At 42.3% G+C, this 17,701-nt stretch overlaps 1 pseudogene across 1 annotated transcript; it reads left to right on the top strand.

The window, feature by feature from the left end:
• The first annotated feature begins 242 nt into the window (after window positions 1–242).
• LOC309563859 lies at window positions 243–1,605 on the top strand (annotated as a pseudogene). Its single transcript has one exon. The product of its transcript is annotated as an uncharacterized misc_RNA (transcript).
• Window positions 1,606–17,701: the final 16,096 nt, after the last annotated feature.

The raw sequence follows: 17,701 nt of genomic DNA, 5'->3' as shown, positions 1-17,701 counted from the left end.
GTAGTGAAGGAGACAGACCCACTGTGTTAAAACAAGCAACGCTCGGTTTTGCGAGTCAGCAAAACGTGACCAAGCCCGAGCTAAATACATTGATTGCAAGGTATGTTGTTGAAAACATGCTCCCCCTGTCCACTGTGGTGTCTGAGTCATTCAGGGCTATCCTTGCTAAAATACCAATACGAGGAGGAGGAACGGGGGTTGCCCCATGCCGAAACACTTTTGCTAAATTCATAGACAGTGAATATGAAAAAATGAATATTGAGCTCAAAACGTCATTTGAGGAGTTACAGTATATTTCAACTACAGCAGACATCTGGACTTGCCACAATAAAAGTTATCTGGGTGTGACAGCACATTGGATCAATACAAATAACATGGAAAGAGAGAAAGCAGCTCTTGCCTGCAGACGGTTTAAGGGGCATCATAGTCATGACGCCATAGCACTTGAGCTTGACAATATACACTCAACATATGGGATAACACACAAAATCACAGCAACAGTGACTGATAATGGCTCTAATTTTGTTAAAGCATTTAAGAGGTACCAGCCACTTGAGGAAAGTGATTCTGAAGAAAACGATGAAGATGAGGTGACGTTTACAGACATTAATGATGCTCTGCATGCAACTGGTGGTGAGGATAATGATGGTGATGTGATCACTTTGCCCCCCCACAAGAGATGTGCATCACACACACTAAATCTGATTTCATGCACAGATGTGGACAAGTGGCTGCTGTCAAAATCTGCAACAAAGGCTGTTTATAGAAGTGCTACTGCCAAATGTACTGCCCTATGGAACAAGACTAGTCGATCAGCTTTGGCTACTGAAACAGTTGATGAGTTGGTGTCAAAAAAGCTGCTTGTACCTTGTACAACACGATGGAATTCCTTCTATGATGCCCTGGCTCGAATCTGTGAAATATCTATGGTAGACCTTAACACCATTTCCTCCAAATTAGGACTGACAGCGATAACACCAGTTTTTAAAGGAGTACTGTATTGCGATGAAGCCCCTTACAGTTGCCTTGGATATACTTCAGGGAGAAGAGAATTGTTTTCATGGTACACTCCTACCAACGATTAAAACATTAATGCTGAAAACAGAAGCCCTTCAAAGTGGTCTGCAAATCCTGAGGGACCTTCCTGACGCCATAATAACAGTAAGAACTTTAATTTAATATTTGCGCTCGCAGGAGTTAAAGGATAAGGCTAAGGCAAGTTTGCTGGCAGAGTGCCGAAGAATTGTCCTCGAAGAACCACAACAACAAGGTAACAACAGCACATCTACACATCACACAGAGTCAGCCAAAGAGAACGATTTATTTTCCTTTGAGGAGGACGAGGAGGAAACCTCCTCTTCAGCAGCAGAAAACCAGGTGGCAGACTATATTAGATCTTCAGCACAAAACTTTAACTCTCTGTGTGGATTTTCTCTCATCAAGAAAATTGCACTACGTTACAATGCTGCTACTCCATCTAGTGCACCTGTTGAGAGACTTTTCAGCCTGGGCAAGCTTGTCTTCTCTCCGAAGAGGAACAGACTGTCAGACAAAAGATTTGAAAAGCTTCTCCTCCTACGATACAACCACTGGTTTAATTGTTAGATGAGAGCAGTATAGATTAATGTATTGTTCATTTTCACTGAGAACGAACAACATGTTAATCTGCATTGAGAGTTGGATAGTGTTCTGTTTCTTGTGCAGTATTATACTAATTAAAGGCCAGATTTTCCTCTGTTTCTTATTACACAGGTTTACAGTTGTGTGTCTTAGTTTTGCACTTGAATGCAAAGTGTGTGAACACTAAACATTATTTTTTTTCAATATTTAATTTTGTTACTGTACTGAATATATAAGAGTTGGATAGTGTTCTCTATAACGAACACTATCCAACTGTTAACTATTCAGTACAGTAACAAAACTTCTGTTTATTGTGCAGTAGGCCTAATGTACAGTTACAGAGATTTGCACTAATGGCCAGCTTTTCCTTTGCTTCTTTTTACACAGTTATACAGATACACAGATAATTGCACTAATTAAAGGCCAGATTTCCCTTTGTTTCTTAAGAAACAAAGGAAAATCTGGCCTTTAATTAGTGCAATTAATTATCTGTATAATTGTGTAAAAAGAAACAAAGGAAAACCTGGCCATTAGTGCAAATCTCTGTAACTGTATATTAGGCCTACTGCACAATAAACAGAAGTTTTGTTACTGTACTGAATAGTTATGAGTTGGATAGTGTTCTGTTCTCCAACTCGTAACTATTCAGTACAGTAACAAAACTTCTGTTTATTGTGCAGTAGGCCTAATATACAGTTACAGAGATTTGCACTAATGGCCAACTTTTCCTTTGTTTCTTTTTACACAATTATACAGATACAGATAATTGCACTATTAAAGGCCAGATTTTCCTTTGTTTCTTTTTACACAAGTTTACATTTGTGTGTCTTAATTTTGCACTTGAATTTTAGTTTCAATATTTATTTTTTATATGTTTCTATGCATATCATTCATATCTATGGCAGGCTGTAATCTATTGAGTTCGGTTAAAATAAATACCAAATGTTCTAAAATACTGTATATAGTGTTTTTATTCTTCAATCAGTTAATATAAACATCTTTGCTATTAAAGATGTTATAGAACGTAATTGCATTATAAAATATTAAAAAAAAAGTCACAGTTACTTTGCTGAGTAACTAATTACTTTTTTCTATGTGGTAACTGAGTCAGTAACTCAATTACTTTTTGGGAGAAGTAATTTGTAACTGTAACTAATTACTTTTTTAAACTAAGATGAGCAACACTGGTAACTACCCCAGAAGGCAGATTATGCCGCAAAGGATTCTGGGAGTGGATATAAGTTTGGGGGAAGTGCGTGACACAGTGTCTTTGGCGAGAGCAGAGTCCCAGGAGGGAGAGAACGGCTGTCTCTCCTCCTGTCTGAGGATGTCTCGGGGTGTCGCCTGGGAATCCAGAGAGTGCTGAGTTGAGCTGAGGGGATCCGGTGTGCCGAGAATCTGCCGAGAGCGAGAGGGGTCCAGTCACAGGAATGCCTAAACAGGTCGTGAGTACTGAGGATTGTCCCATGGGGTCTGACTAAAGTCAGAGGGGACCACTCCGGAAGAGGTTCTGGGATCCAGTGTCAGCTAGCAGAGGAAGGGGGGTACCTAGGTTGAGGACCCCAAATTTACTTAGGGGGTACAGAGTCAGTGAACCCCAAAAAGTTCAAGGTAAAAGGGGGCACCTGCAGTTTGGGTCCTTGATTGTACAGAGTGTCAGTTGAGAGTTGCAGGCATACAGGAACCTACAACAAACTACCTCAAACCAGTGCAAGGCTGGGGGGGAAGTAGCCAGTGACTTTGCAGCACCGCAGTGTCAGTAGTTCTATAATCCACACTCCTGGATCTTCTGGACTTAAAGTCGAGGATTCAGCACTTCTATCAAGTTACAGTGTGTTCTGAGAGTCAGTGAGCGTTGGCTAGCGTCGGCTGGCGTCAAGGCATTGCTAACAGACATTTTTCCTGGATAAAGTCCCAAGTGTATTTAGTTGAGCCTAAGGAGTAGGGATGATCGAACTTTTGAAAAGTTTGGTTCGACTAGAACACCCGAATTTCCCGAAAGTTCGGTTCGGATTCCCAGACCCCATTGAAATCAATGGGACCCGAACTTCGGGAATCAAAAAACACAATTTTGAAGCCTTAAAACCTAATAAATGCCCCTAAAAAGTGCCTAGGGTTCTGGGTCATGCCCTGGGACTATGAATCAGGCAAAAAAAAGTTCTTAAAAATTTTCGTTTTTGATAGTCAATTATTGAAAAAAAAAATAGATTTCTTTGAATTTAGTGTCTGGGTGGGTCTAAAAAGTGTACCTGTGAAGTTTCAGCTCTGTAGCATGCCCAGAACCAGAATTATAGCATGCCAAACCTTCAAAAATGACTTTTTTGCTTAACCGCGCCTTTCTTTTGCTCCTAATCAACTGCACAGCCAATGTGTATGATGGGGACATAATGCAGGTGATTTTCACATCGCACAGTTGATAAAGCCTCAGTGACAAGTTTACGCTTGTTCTTGTTGTAAGCGTTATCAACTGTGCGATGTGAAAATCACCTGCAAGACGCACACTGCTATGCGACCCAAGGTTGTCGCTAAATAAAGCAGATGTGTGTGACGCAGAGTAGCAAAACCTTTTGCAGTGGACTTAACGCTTACAACAAGAACAGGCTTTAACTTGTCACTGAGGCTTTGGCAACTCTGCACGGTGAAATTCACCTGCAAAACGCACACTGCTATGTGACTCAAAGTTGTCGCTAAATACAGCAGATGTGTGTATCGCTGAAATGTATTTTGCACAATAGCTGACTAGCAAGCACGTATACCTGCTGTAGATATATCAGCAGTGCAACATGCTCACTAGACGGAACCCTGACACTTAAAAGTATCCCTACAAAAACTAGATTATTGAATCTAACTATAGTGGTATATAGTACCCTAACTACACTGCATATCCCTTTCCTTACACTAAAAGAACAGCTCCATACAGCAGAAGATAATTTCTAACTGACACTGTTCCTTTCAATTTTTTTTTTTCTAACTCAAACAGCACAATCGCTGTATTTCTAACTACACTGACAATCTTTCTGTAAGCTGACTGCTCTTCTGCTGATATGGAGCTTTACAAGCAATCGGCTATGCAGCAAACGTTGTTTAACACAGCAGGAGAAACACAAATGCTTCCACTCTCTTCCAAAGCCTCTGTATTACAGTGCTAGAGGTTAGGCGGGGCTATCTTATACATACAAGCAAATCCTGGCGCTGAAAAACAAATAATCAGAGATTCCAAAAAAAGGTAGTGTCAGATTATGTGGGATGAACGGATTTTAGCCAAATGCCAGTAAGTCATGTCAGGGTTGCAGCCGACCCATGCTCAGATCCTAGCTGAGAAACATGTGACACAACAAATTTATGGGTATAATGGCACTCCCAAAACTGATGACAGGTGGGCACATTGGAATCACAAATGTTACAAGAATAATCACAGTGAAAAATATCAGATTTATTAAAATCTGTAAAAACGGTATGAGGCACTGTTGACAGCAGGGTGCATCCAGCAGGGAGGCAATACTTTTAGAGTGGACCCAGGGATAGGGTGGGGACGCCTGTCCAGATCCTGAAAGGACAACAGGAGCACTGATGCCGAGAAGATGGGAAAACCTGAGGACGATGGAGGAAGGAGGGGAGGGGGGGAGAAGCTCAACCCCCGTAGCCCGATCTGGCTGCAAGCTATCCCACAGCACAGCGGCGTCTCCTTGCTTCAGGCGGCTGGAGCGGCGCTGAAAGACAACGTCATCAGCGGCTGACAGTCGACTCACAGGAGCCCATACAGAGCACCGTACAGAGCACCGTTCCCGATGGTCCCGATGTAGGAGGCAGCCTCGCCGCACCGAACACACCGCACAACAGTGACAGGGGTCTTTGGAAAACCAGCCAGGATGGAGTGACCCGAGTGTTGTATATAAGAAGATGTTCACATTCTCATTGCCACAGAAGAGTCCCAGATTCTCCTTGTTCCAAGGAGGCTATTTATTTGTTCTGTACCTTTGTCCTGCCTCTTCTGTATGTAGTATTTCATTCTCACCTGTGTTGATCTCTGGAGGAACTTCTTCCTCATCCTCATTTGACTTGTCCTCCTCCTCGTCATCCATTGGTTTAACTTTGATGACAACCAGGTCTTTGAACTAGAAGAGACACAAAGCCAACCAATGAGATTCTGTCCATGGACATATGGCAATGAGAATGTGAACATCTTCTTATATACAACACTCGGGTCTCTCCATCCTGGCTGGTTTTCCAAAGACCCCTGTCACTGTTGTGCGGTGTGTTCGGTGCGGCGAGGCTGCCTCCTATATCGGGACCATCGGGAACGGTGCTCTGTATGGGCTCCTGTGAGTCGACTGTCAGCCGCTGATCACGTCATCCTTCAGCGCCGCTCCAGCCGCCTGAAGCAAGGAGACGCCGCTGTGCTGTGGGACAGCTTGCGGCCAGATCGGGCTACGGGGGTTGAGCTTCCCCCCCCCCTCCCCTCCTTCCTCCATCGTCCTCAGGTTTTCCCATCTTCTCGGCATCAGTGCTCCTGTTGTCCTTTCAGGATCTGGACAGGTGTCCCCACCCTATCCCTGGGTCCACTCTAAAGGTATTGCCTCACTGCTGGATGTACCCTGCTGTCAACAGTGCCTCATACCGTTTTTACTGATTTTAATAAATCTGCTATTTTTCACTGTGATTATTCTTGTAACATTTGTGATTCCAATGTGCCCACCTGTCATCAGTTTTGGGAGCGCCATTATACCCATCAATTTGTTGGGGCTATCTTTTATAATGGGGGGCGTATTCACTCCTGATTGGCCTCTTGTCCCCGTAGTCACTCCAATCACGTTCCTAGCAGACTCCTGCCCCCTCATTGGCTTTTACTGACGTTTCTGGGCCAATCACAGGCTTTTAAAGCCCACTTCCTGTCCCATTGCATTTTGGGCATTTCTGGTGACAAAAAGTTCGAATTTTGAACACCCAATGTTCGGATCGAAACGATGGTCGACCCAAACTGTTCGATCATCCCTACTAAGGAGTATCCCACTCATTCCCTTCTCCCATCCCCTATCTACAATAAACTCACAAAACAAAGATGCCGGAGTTGTCAATGTCTTAGTTCTCACACCCAGGGTCGCAGCTCACATTGGCTGGAGAGGTAACCGGTAACAATGGCAGACCCACATCAGGCCACAGGCCTGGAAACCTTGCTACACCATTATCATTGAAAGTGAAAGTAAAAGAAAATCCCAAATTTTGGGTTGTCCCAAGAAAAGTAATAGAAGGGAAATCATCCAATCGGGATACTAGTTCTGGTGATCTGGGGGTCCCCAAGGTATTCCCTTAATTTGCAGGGCTTTCTTCTCACTTCCTGTTTGATTATGGGACAAGAAGTGAAGGGAAATCTAAGCAATAGGACACAGATGGCAAAAGAAAAATCTGACAGGGGTTATAACCCTCCCTTACTCTATGCAAAATGAAAAAAAAAAGTTTTGCCTATAGTTCTATTTTAAGTAAAGTTAATAGTCATTATTATGCTCTACTCACTTAAAAAAATTTGCACTGTGCCTTTATTATCATACAATGTCTGCCACCTCCACAGGATGTGCCCTCACCTGGTCTCTTTCATGGATCAACTAAAAAAACAACTTAAAGTGGTTGTAAAGTCAGAAGGAGGGATGTGCCAGGAGAGCCAAAGAGGGTCCAGAGAAGAGGAGGATTCGGGCTGTCCTGTGCAAAACCACTGCACAGAGTAGGTAAGAATTATATGTTTGTTATTTTAAAAATAAAAAAGGGAGACTTTACATTCAATTTAAATTCTATTTATCTTGAAAAGTCCTTCACTCAATTTAAATGCCAGATCGATCTTTGCCATTAAAACTGGTTCTGTACCCTTAAATTCTCCTCTCATTGTCCCTTCCGCCCATTCCATATGTAGAAAAAAAAAATGTGTACATAGTGCCTTATCCTTGGTTTAAATCTGATACTATACTTCTACAGACCACGCAAGCAATATAGATGACACTGGTGGTGATGAAACTGATGAGAAATGTTTGAGGTGAGTGATAAACAAACATGATATTGTATAATGGCGGTTTTGTAACACATCAAGATGTCATGTTTTTAGATTCAAATGTGAGTTTTAGCTTGGCATTTTGGTGAATAAAGTTTTAAAGGGATAAAGCACTATTGCACCTTTTCTGACTTTTTACATGTTGCTGAGTGAGAAAGAGGACTGAAGAACACCTGAGGGAGAGGATCGTTTACCTGATAATTGTTGGCTGTGGATTTTTTTATTAAGGTGAGAAGACACCTGATGGAGTGGGTATAATGTCAGGTTGAAACCCCTAATTATGCAACTTGACTGGTGGAAACTGCACAGGAAGAACACAAACTACATAACACTAGAGTTGATTAAGACTGTCCCACTATTTATTTTGTTCTTGCTTTTTAAATAAGAACAGCGTTGCCCTAATATAGAAACTATGTGGAGAGTAAGGTGCAAACATATAGGGAGGAAGAAGAAAATCCAAAAAAGATAAAAACAGGGAAGTGCACACCTTGTGCAGTTAAACATTTACCACCTTCCCGCCCGACCTCATGTAAAATGACGGCAGGGCGGAAGCACTGTTATGCTGGGAGTGCGTCATAGGATTGAATCTGTCATCGACCACTGGACACGACCGGTGACAGATCACTGTACTGGCCCACTGCTGGTACCATGTGGTCAATCACAGCAGATCACGTGACAGTTGTACACAATGAAAGGCTTTGTTACATGCCTTTCAATTTGTACTATTATTGTATTACTATATTAGGAAGGGGGAAAAAATGTGTCCAGTATTGAAGTGGTTAAAGGATTAGTTCTCCTTTGGGAAAATTTGATATGTCCCACTCATTTTTAGGGTGCTACATGTAACATGTTCCCACTGCTGCAGCCTCTTCCTGACCCCCCTCCTCTACTGACAGTGAGTGGGGGGTCTTCTCAAACTCACTATCACAATTTAAAATAAAAACCTGGCTGTGCAGGGCTCCTAAGCTAAGGGAAAATTCTCTTGCAAAGTAGAAACTCCTTTGCAAAGTGATCTGCTTATTTGCTTTCAACCCCATAGACCCTAATGACATATATCAAACTGAAAGAAGGATCTCCACTGTTGGCGCATTTCAGACAATGCATAACGGCTATGTTCATTTGTATCCTGTACTGGTTCTTTGGAGATTTGCGTAGCATTTTATTCACTTGGGAAAGTGTGCTGCCATGCACCATCTGCTTCTGCTGAATCTAATTCACAACCAGGTTAGCTGATTATGTGCTCCCCATCTGATAAATCATAAGTAGCCTTATTGGGTTTCACCAAAGCCCAGCCCAGATTACAGACAAAAGAAATAAAGGGTGGATGGCGCATAGGTGGATGAGACACAGGGTCCAAAGCGACAGACTGAGTAGTGAAAGTGTAGTAAAGACAGCGGATTGACTGCAGCAACACTGGCTAGCATGGATAGAAGGCAGCTCACAGGAGATGAAGGAATCTCTAAGCAGCATAAAACACAAAAATAAAGGAGTGCCACTCTAAGTGCAGTATGCATAAAAAGTCTGTAAATTTATTAGGTGATTGGCGACTTACAAGATGATGAACAATGGAGCGCATGACAGACCCTCCAGGGGTCAGTGAGGCTGTGACACAGGGAGAACGTGTGGAACCAGATGTATCCGTGCGGGTGGTAAACAATGCAGAAGGCTTCCAGCCCAGCACTTCACAAGACAGCTACTGGAAAAACTGGATCCTTCCTAAAATTTCAAGAAGCAATTGTCTCAGTCCTTTTATCTCCAGAAAGCGCTGTGGCCCAAAGTCCAAATCCAGATGCAGTTAGCTTGAGGCATGAGAGGCATTTTTTCAGATGTCCTACAACATACCCCAACATAAAGGTCACCTCAAAAAAGATGTCATGGCTGCAGTAAATGTGAAATATGACGTGACACCTATTTTTCTTATCTCTCCTGTCCTGACCAACCTGGCCTCAGCCTCAAGAACTGCTTCCATTGCTACCACATCATAGTGGACTTTTCGTCTAGGGTACAGCATGGCACAATATAGAGGTCCACACAATTCTGCACAAGGATGATGTTAGGGAGACCCTTAAAAAAAGGCTGGTTTTAATGTTGAAAAGTTAAGTTACAAAAAAGTAAAAAAAGGTTGTTGATTTTTTTGAGCTAATGGTATATTGTTACTGTGCATTAATTGTTAACAGTTGTTTGCTATGCAGGAATGCCAGTCAGCTTCAGCTTTGATCTGTGTATTCTGACAGAAACAGGGTGCTGCTCTCAGAATACATATGTCAGTGCCTGCAGCGCTGCAGGGGGAAAATGAAAAAACTAATTTTGCAGAGTACAGAATGAGAAAGTATGGGAAATGGAACATACAGTGCAGTGTACAGAATAAGGTGGTATGGAATAAGGATTATATAGTGCAAAGTACAGAACGAAACAGTGTGGACTAGAGAAAATATAATGCACAGTACAAAATAAAGTGACAACACTGCACACAAAGCATCCAGGACATAACAGAGGGTCCTCAGTCTGCAGGTGCTTCTGTCCCAAAGCTGCCTGCAGCAAAAGTGGGTGTATAGAAAAATTAGCATCAGTCATTGCCCTATCTCGCTGTTGCTTGCCTGCCCTTCCTGCCACCCTTTACACATAGGAGTGTCAATCTTTAGCCCTGTACTAAATAGAAGTACAGTACAGACACTCTCCATGCGTCCCCCATTACCATGAAAACCTCCCTAAGTGGAACGGCGGTCTGGAGGGGACAATCTTCAAGATCCAATAGTGCTTTGGGCCACTGTCCTGACCCGGTACATGGTTGAAATCCCAAGATGGTCCCAGTAGAATCTGGAATGGTTGTAAAGTATCTCATGATGACTGATCTGCATTTCTTAGGGTGGGTTAAATGATGGTGGCATCAGTGCTTGGGTAATGCTTGTTAAAATGGCCACATGTAGTGTTCATTGGACAATCTATGAAGTAAGGTTTTATTTACCTCATTTTGACTTCGGGCACCTCAACGCACCTTGCTAAAAGATGTTCATTTCAGTGCAGTTCAACACAATGTCTGCCAAATGCATCATTTTTTGGGCAGCACTCTGTACTGAGCAGATGTACATTGCCACATGTTGTACTATACTGCTATGCACTTCCAATTGCAAGGTGCATTGGGGTGCAATTCAAAAGTTTAATGAAGTAAATAAAACTGTTGCCTCAAAGACGGTTCTAAATAGGGCCCGTTCTCATTGTAGTGTTACTGTGTGCTTTACCGCATCGGTCAGCAACAAAAGTAGAACGTGTTAATGCGATGTGATGATATTTATCCTGCCTAGTACCCCAACACACCTTGGCAACAGATTTTTGTCAGAGCACAATGCAACATGCAGCAATGCACTAATGTGCTTGCCATAAAGTGATGCATGCATGTGTGTTGTCATGCAGATCACTACACAGTGCCATAGTGAGAACAAGCCCTCATTTTAGGACAGCAGCTGTTTTAGATTCTTCATTGGGACTTTAAAATATGTATAAAAAGAAGATAAAAACCATGAACAATATACAGTATGTTTCATAAACATCCAATAAAATAGGTACTGAACAAAACAATTCAAATATGTAATTACCATGCTTAGCATATTGTCCTTTGCTGTCATTGTCACAAACCTGCTGTTTCAGCAACACAACCTTTAAGTGCCCAGTGAACCCGATTATTTTGAAATTACAGTTATCAAAGAAAGGCACTTTAATAGGCCATTCAGGAAAGATGCAACATGATGTTGAGATAGGCAATTAAAGTAATGACTTGGAGATTTTACTGTACTAAGAAAACAGAATGAAATAACATTTTCAGGGTCAATGAGGCTTCCTATGGGAATTCATTGCATAATTGTAGTGCCAAGCACCTCTAACGAGCTAAAAATTAGTCTCTATAATGCATCCTCAGCAGGACGGTTGGCTCTAGTTTACAATCTAGAGCAGCTTGAGGTTGAGACAGCATGCCAATCCGTAAATGCCGCCCTATTTGTTTTAATCACAAAAGTGGATTTTTCATTAAATTGCCATTGATTGGCAAAATCCACAGCAATTGTTTTTTGTTCTTTGCTAAACTCCCTGAAGAGAATGATGTGGCTGTATGAGAGAATAGGCTTATTTATGCTGTTGTGTTTATGAAAATACGGGTGAAAATGTGGCAAATTTCCACTTGCCATGATTAGAGGTTGCAGATGCTATTGAGTTCTGGACTGAGCTAACATGATGTCTGCTGCTTGTGATTAGACAGCATAATATTAGCAGGCAAAATCTTGAAGCACAGTCATGTCACAACTAATTTGGTTGCTGTGTAATGAGTTCCTGCTGGTGTTTTGGATTTAATTAAATAGTGTTGCAATAATGGCATCTCAACCCAACCACTGGAAAGTTGTGTTTGTCTATCTAACTTAACTAACTTAAGAAAAGAGGTTTGCAAAAGAAATTAGTGGGAAATTTGAAAATAATAGAAAGAACAGGTTTGGTGAATGAAGCACCTTGAAGGAAGATGCCATAAAATATTGTATACTTGGAATGGACAGTGAAAAGTATAGTACATGGATCGAAATTTGATCTATGTATAGACACTGTGGTTGTACCAAAGTCAATCTACAAGATCAACTTCTGTACAATCACTCTGATTTTACCCACTTGATCAGCCCTGCAGGCTATGGAAGATGCACCAAAACTTTACGGGGCATCTTCTTATAAGATTTAGGATCCTCAGCTGATTTTTGGGCTATGCAGACCAACAGCCACCACCATTATAAAGCGAAATGATGAACTAACCTTCCCGTAATAGATCCTACACAAAATGAACTGGAAATAAAACTGGGAAGTTTAGCTGTGAGACAGCGACACTTTCATTATTGACTTTGACCTTGTGAGAAGTAATTTAGGGAAAAAAACTGCAGGCAAATCTCATCACTGGAGTCTGAGATGTATAAGATTTGTTATACTGCTTATATGCAGCCAAAAAAAAAAATATCAATCACTGAGTAAGGAGGTGATGGCATATCTTACCACTTAGCAGAATTAGTGTCTCCCTGCTGTGATGTGCAGCCCGGGAAAGTTAGATTATATGTCCGGTAAAAAAATCAAACTATTAGCAATTAAAAAAAAATAGGCAGCCAAACAGATGGAAAGTACTGGTGTAGTTAATCTGCAATCCAAATATGAAGGCAGTTATGACACCTTGACTGTTCAGCTGCTACTTTAAGGGAACATTTTTGAAAATTTGATTACATCTAAGGCTGGCCATACACGGTGCAAATTTCCTTCCTGCAACCAGGGACTGCAGGAAAGAAATTTGCACTATTACCCCATCAACACAGACAGTATTGACAGGGAATCAGCAATTGTCTTCCCCTGGAGGGGGACGGGTGGGGGGAGCTGTCCCTGCCTGGAGAAGAAAGTGATTATTGTTAGCAGCTATAGCAGCCGCTAGCGATAATCGCTAGAAAAAAAAATCTGGCAGGCTTGTTGTATCCAAGTTAATTGATCGATCAACTTGGTACATTCAGTTCCTGCTGACCCAGACGAGATTCAAAGTGTGTACAGCCGGCCTTAAGCACAAGTTTGTCCTTAACAAAGGCATACACGTATAACAAAAGTCATAGTATACCATTTAAGGGTAGGGTGCGTGTTTCACTAGGTGGATGACACCTCCTCCATATGTTCCCAATTAACTCATTGGGGGTGCCAAGTTACGGTTGCACAGAAGGCCTACCCCGGGGTGGGTTCTTTGGGCTATGGCAGGCGATAAACTGAGTCACTCATCCCAGCACAGGGTTAGTACCTTGCCCGAAGGCATTCTCACCAATGCCAGGGACCAGGAAGTTAAACATTAAGGTAGTCCCCCAACTCAGAGATGAGCCACTTGTGTGTAGTGTTCTATGCAGAATTCCGCCAGAAGATGTTGTCCCTTACCCTACACTTGAACATGTGTATGTTTTGTATGAGAAAGGACATGCTAAGCCTTTGCCCACCCCACCAGTCAGCGTACCTCTGTTACCTTACTCTCAGTACCAGAATAGGGTCCAGCAGAGGACACAGTGTGGACCTCATGCATACTCTACTAAACCTTTCTTGTCCACTACCAGATGACCAGGTATTAGATCTCTGTTACTCTAGTCCTTTGCCAGTAATGGACTGAGATGGACAGCTAGGGAGGGAGCCAAATACCAATCCCCTCCCTACTGGAAAACCTGCCACCTATTCAGGTACCACACTAACAACTGGTTGCTGTTCTTTCTGGTTACTCATAGCAACTTCTTTGCAAGTTAACCTTTTGTTGTAGTAATGTTTCACAGACCCCAATGTGCTAGTTCAGACCAAGGTTCATTAGAGAGATGCCAGGACCCCACATGCACCCCTTGAGTAACTTCAGGCCAGGCTTTGAGCAGACTTTAAACTTCAAAGCTTTAAACAACTTTACTGAACATTTGGCAAAACATTTACAACATGCGACAATGTACTTTCCCTTAATAAACATAACTATGGCTGTCCCAGGTTACCTGTTCGGGTATACAGTAGCATCTTTGGGAAAAATTCAAACTGGCGATAGCTCACACAAAGGAGCTTCGGTCTATTCTGATGGGTTGGCGTTTCAACAAGCTTCTTAGCACATAATTCGGAGTCTCCATACTTGCATCCTGAGCCTGCACTAGGTCTCCATGCTTGTTCTATGTTCTTCCCTGTTCTAGGTCTCACCCCCCCCCCCCCCCCCCCAGAAGCTGGGCCTCTTCCCATTATATCAAAAAGGAGGGAGGCTGGGTCCCAGATGAAAACCCGCAAACATACATGGGAAGGTGGCACAAGCATTAACATCTTTCCCCCAACCTGGTAGACTCCAAGAGTAGGTAACCTGCCTACACCCATGCAGTTATTGGGGGGTCAGAAGCATAGGAAGCCCAGTGCTACCAAGCTTTATAATTATTTATTTAGGCAGTAACTGCATTTGGAAACATGTGGAAAAATAATTTGTATTTAGTGATATAGTAAATAGTATTTATTTTCATAAAAATAAGTCACCAATAAAAAAATCATAATCACAAAGTAAATAGCTTTATTTCAGGTGTCTATATATGCAGTCACATGGTCACAAAGCTCGTCTATTCTGTGTAAAAGTACAGTTGATGGAAGGAAATTATTTTCCCCACCGACAACAACTAGAACAGTATGGGTGACATCATTGCTCTCTGTGATTCAGCTCCTTTGTTGGACCTTCACATTACACAGAGGGGATGAAGTTTGATGGAAATGTTAAAGTTTAGCTTTATGATAGGTCAGCTCAGCATGAAAATTACCATACACAGAGGGGTGTGGCAATTAGGAAAAGCACAATCGTATCATCAAAGCCACTTCTTCAGTTCTAATGAGTGTCAGGAAAATACCCCAAAATGTATATCTAAACAGGCAGACCCAACACCTTGATCCAATTATCATGGAAAGGCAGCATGGGCGTCCGCAGAACTTTTTTCAGGGGGGGGGCATAATTTTAAGGTCACCCATGCTACGCCCCTTTTCAACAATGTCATGAAGGATAGGGGCTTAGTCATTATACTTATTATGAGTATTTATTTTTGAAGAGCAAACAGCAGCATTTATTTTTAAAGCATTTGTTAACCTTAAAAAAAAAAATATTGATCATGTTCCCTTAAAGCATGTGATACAGCAAAGTGTTTTGCTGTGCAATTTGGCCCCTTCTATCACCTAAAATACCTGGCTGACCCTGCCTGGCTATGTCCTCCCTTCTTTAAACTGACCACGGTATACCATGGCTGCTGAGCCCTGACACTGTGGTCAGTTTACGTGCCTCTGTCATCCGCAGCCCTCCTGTCTTCCTCTGTCCTCTCTTCCCCCTCCCTCCCTGTCAGTCTGCTCCTGTGTCAGTGCCCCTCCCCTCCTGCTGCTTTAGTTTTATTTAAAGTTTCATATCCTGTCTACAGTCTATTTATTAATCCTGTGTGCCCCATGTCTGTGTTTTATAAAAATAAGCCATTCTTTACAAGTTTTTAGCGTGCCACTCGCAGCTCACGTGACTCGTCGCCTCTCTCCTCCTCCCCTCCAGACTGACACCAGTGAGAAATCCTTGGCCCTGCAGGCAGCTGTCAGACGGGGAGAGGAAAGACCTGACGGGTCACGTGAGCAGCGCTCGGCCCTCTGAAAACTGGCAAAAAAAGGATTATTTTTTTTAAAACACAAACACAGGCACACAGGATTATTAAACAGACCAGACAGGATGGTATAAAGTGGCTTAACAACAACTTGAAAGGGGAAGTTGAGATTCCAGAGGGGGGCATTTGCCCCCCCTTGCCCCTACCTGCGGATGCCCATGAAAGGCAGATAATATTTGTCTAAGGACAGGATGGAAGGTGTGAAAGTTTGTAAAGAGTATACCTGTTTGTATATTAAAATGGTTGTAAAGGCTAAATGTTTTTTACCTTAATGCATTCCATCCCACATGTTTATGTGCAGCTCTACCCCAGCCTCCCATCATATACTTACTAAACTAATTCTCTATCCAGGGCTGTGCCAGAGAGCACCAGCACTGCTCTCTCTCTCTCCCTCCTCACTGGACTCAGTGAGAGCAGCGGGAGCCATTGGCTCCTGCTGCTGTAATCAAATCTAGTGAAGGGGGAGCAGGGGGAGGGTCCAAGTCACACTGTGTATGTCAATAGACACACTCAGGCTAGCTCGAGAGCGAGCCTGCATGCGTGCCACCATGGAAAGCAGCTTTCTATGGTAACACACAGAGAGGAGGAGGAGCCCAGGGTGCCAGTAGGGGACCAAAAAGAGGAGATTTGGGGATGATTCATGCAAAACTATTGCACAGGAACAGGTAAATATGACACATTTGTCATACTTTATAATCACTATAAGAAGTCCACCCCTATTAAATAGCACAAGTCCTTTAAATAAGGAAATAAAACTTTCACAACAACAAACATATATTGTCTTAAGGCTTTCTTATCTCTCATTTCTTCTATCTAACTCCTATGGGAGTACAAATTTTCAGATTCAGAACTAAAGCCAGTTTCAATTATCTTTGTTGACTCCATTATCTTTTGTCACCCAGTTCCAATAAAACCTGGGATTAGGTAAGGTAATAGGCTTTCCATCATGATTCACATAATGTATACAGCTATATGTCCTGATTCTGTCACTATCATTCTATCAGCATAAATGTACTGTTTGTACAACCAGGTGAGGAAAAAAACTGTTAAAAAGTTCCAGATCACCTCTGTGCACCAATCTGTCCACTTAGCCTCGATCTCCTTCATTGCTTGCTTGGGAAAATAAGGATACTGCCATCCATATTCTTCTGTAGCTTCTACTTCTAACTTTTAGATTCGTTGCAAGTGTGCAAAAATAAATTTCCTGGGATCTTCTCTGCATGACAGTATACTGGAATTAGAGGCTTTTTTTCACATTTCAGTCCCTTAAATATACCCACTGAAGTGACAAGCCTTAGGTGATACGCATAGATTAAACAAATCCTTCTACATAAGTTTTCCCTGTTTATCTGCAGCCCTATTTGCTATATCTGTTCAAAGTACAGAATTAAGAAAGCATTTCACAGCTCCAGAAGGCAGGGAGCAAGGATCTAATGTCTTACAATATACAGTACAGAGAGGCGAGTGTAATCTGAGATCTGAGTGGAGGGAATGGACACCCCCCCCCCCCCACACACACACACACACACACACAGTTCCTTACAGAAACATGCACAGCTGAGGCTGTCAATCAACTGCTGTGTGCTGGAGGGAGGTGGGGCCATCTCTGGGATTGATTGGTGTGGGCATAGACTGTCAGACGTGACTAATGGAGATAGCAGAGGCATGATAGAATAGACAAGAATCACACTAGGTGCTTTGGGTAAAGTCAAGTAAACACTTCATTCATTTTTCATTTCAGAGGTTTGCAACCACTTTAACAGTAAAAGAACTTAAAAGAAATAAAAAACAGAAATATAAAGGACTACTAACTCCTGCAGTCTGCAGTGACCTTAACAATGTACAATCTAAAGAACACCACTAAATAGAA

Source organism: Pelophylax lessonae (assembly GCF_965119305.1).
Source record: "Pelophylax lessonae genome assembly, chromosome: 9".
In the NCBI taxonomy this organism is placed as follows: Eukaryota; Metazoa; Chordata; class Amphibia; order Anura; family Ranidae; genus Pelophylax; species Pelophylax lessonae.
This window is presented reverse-complemented; position numbering and strand designations above follow the sequence as displayed.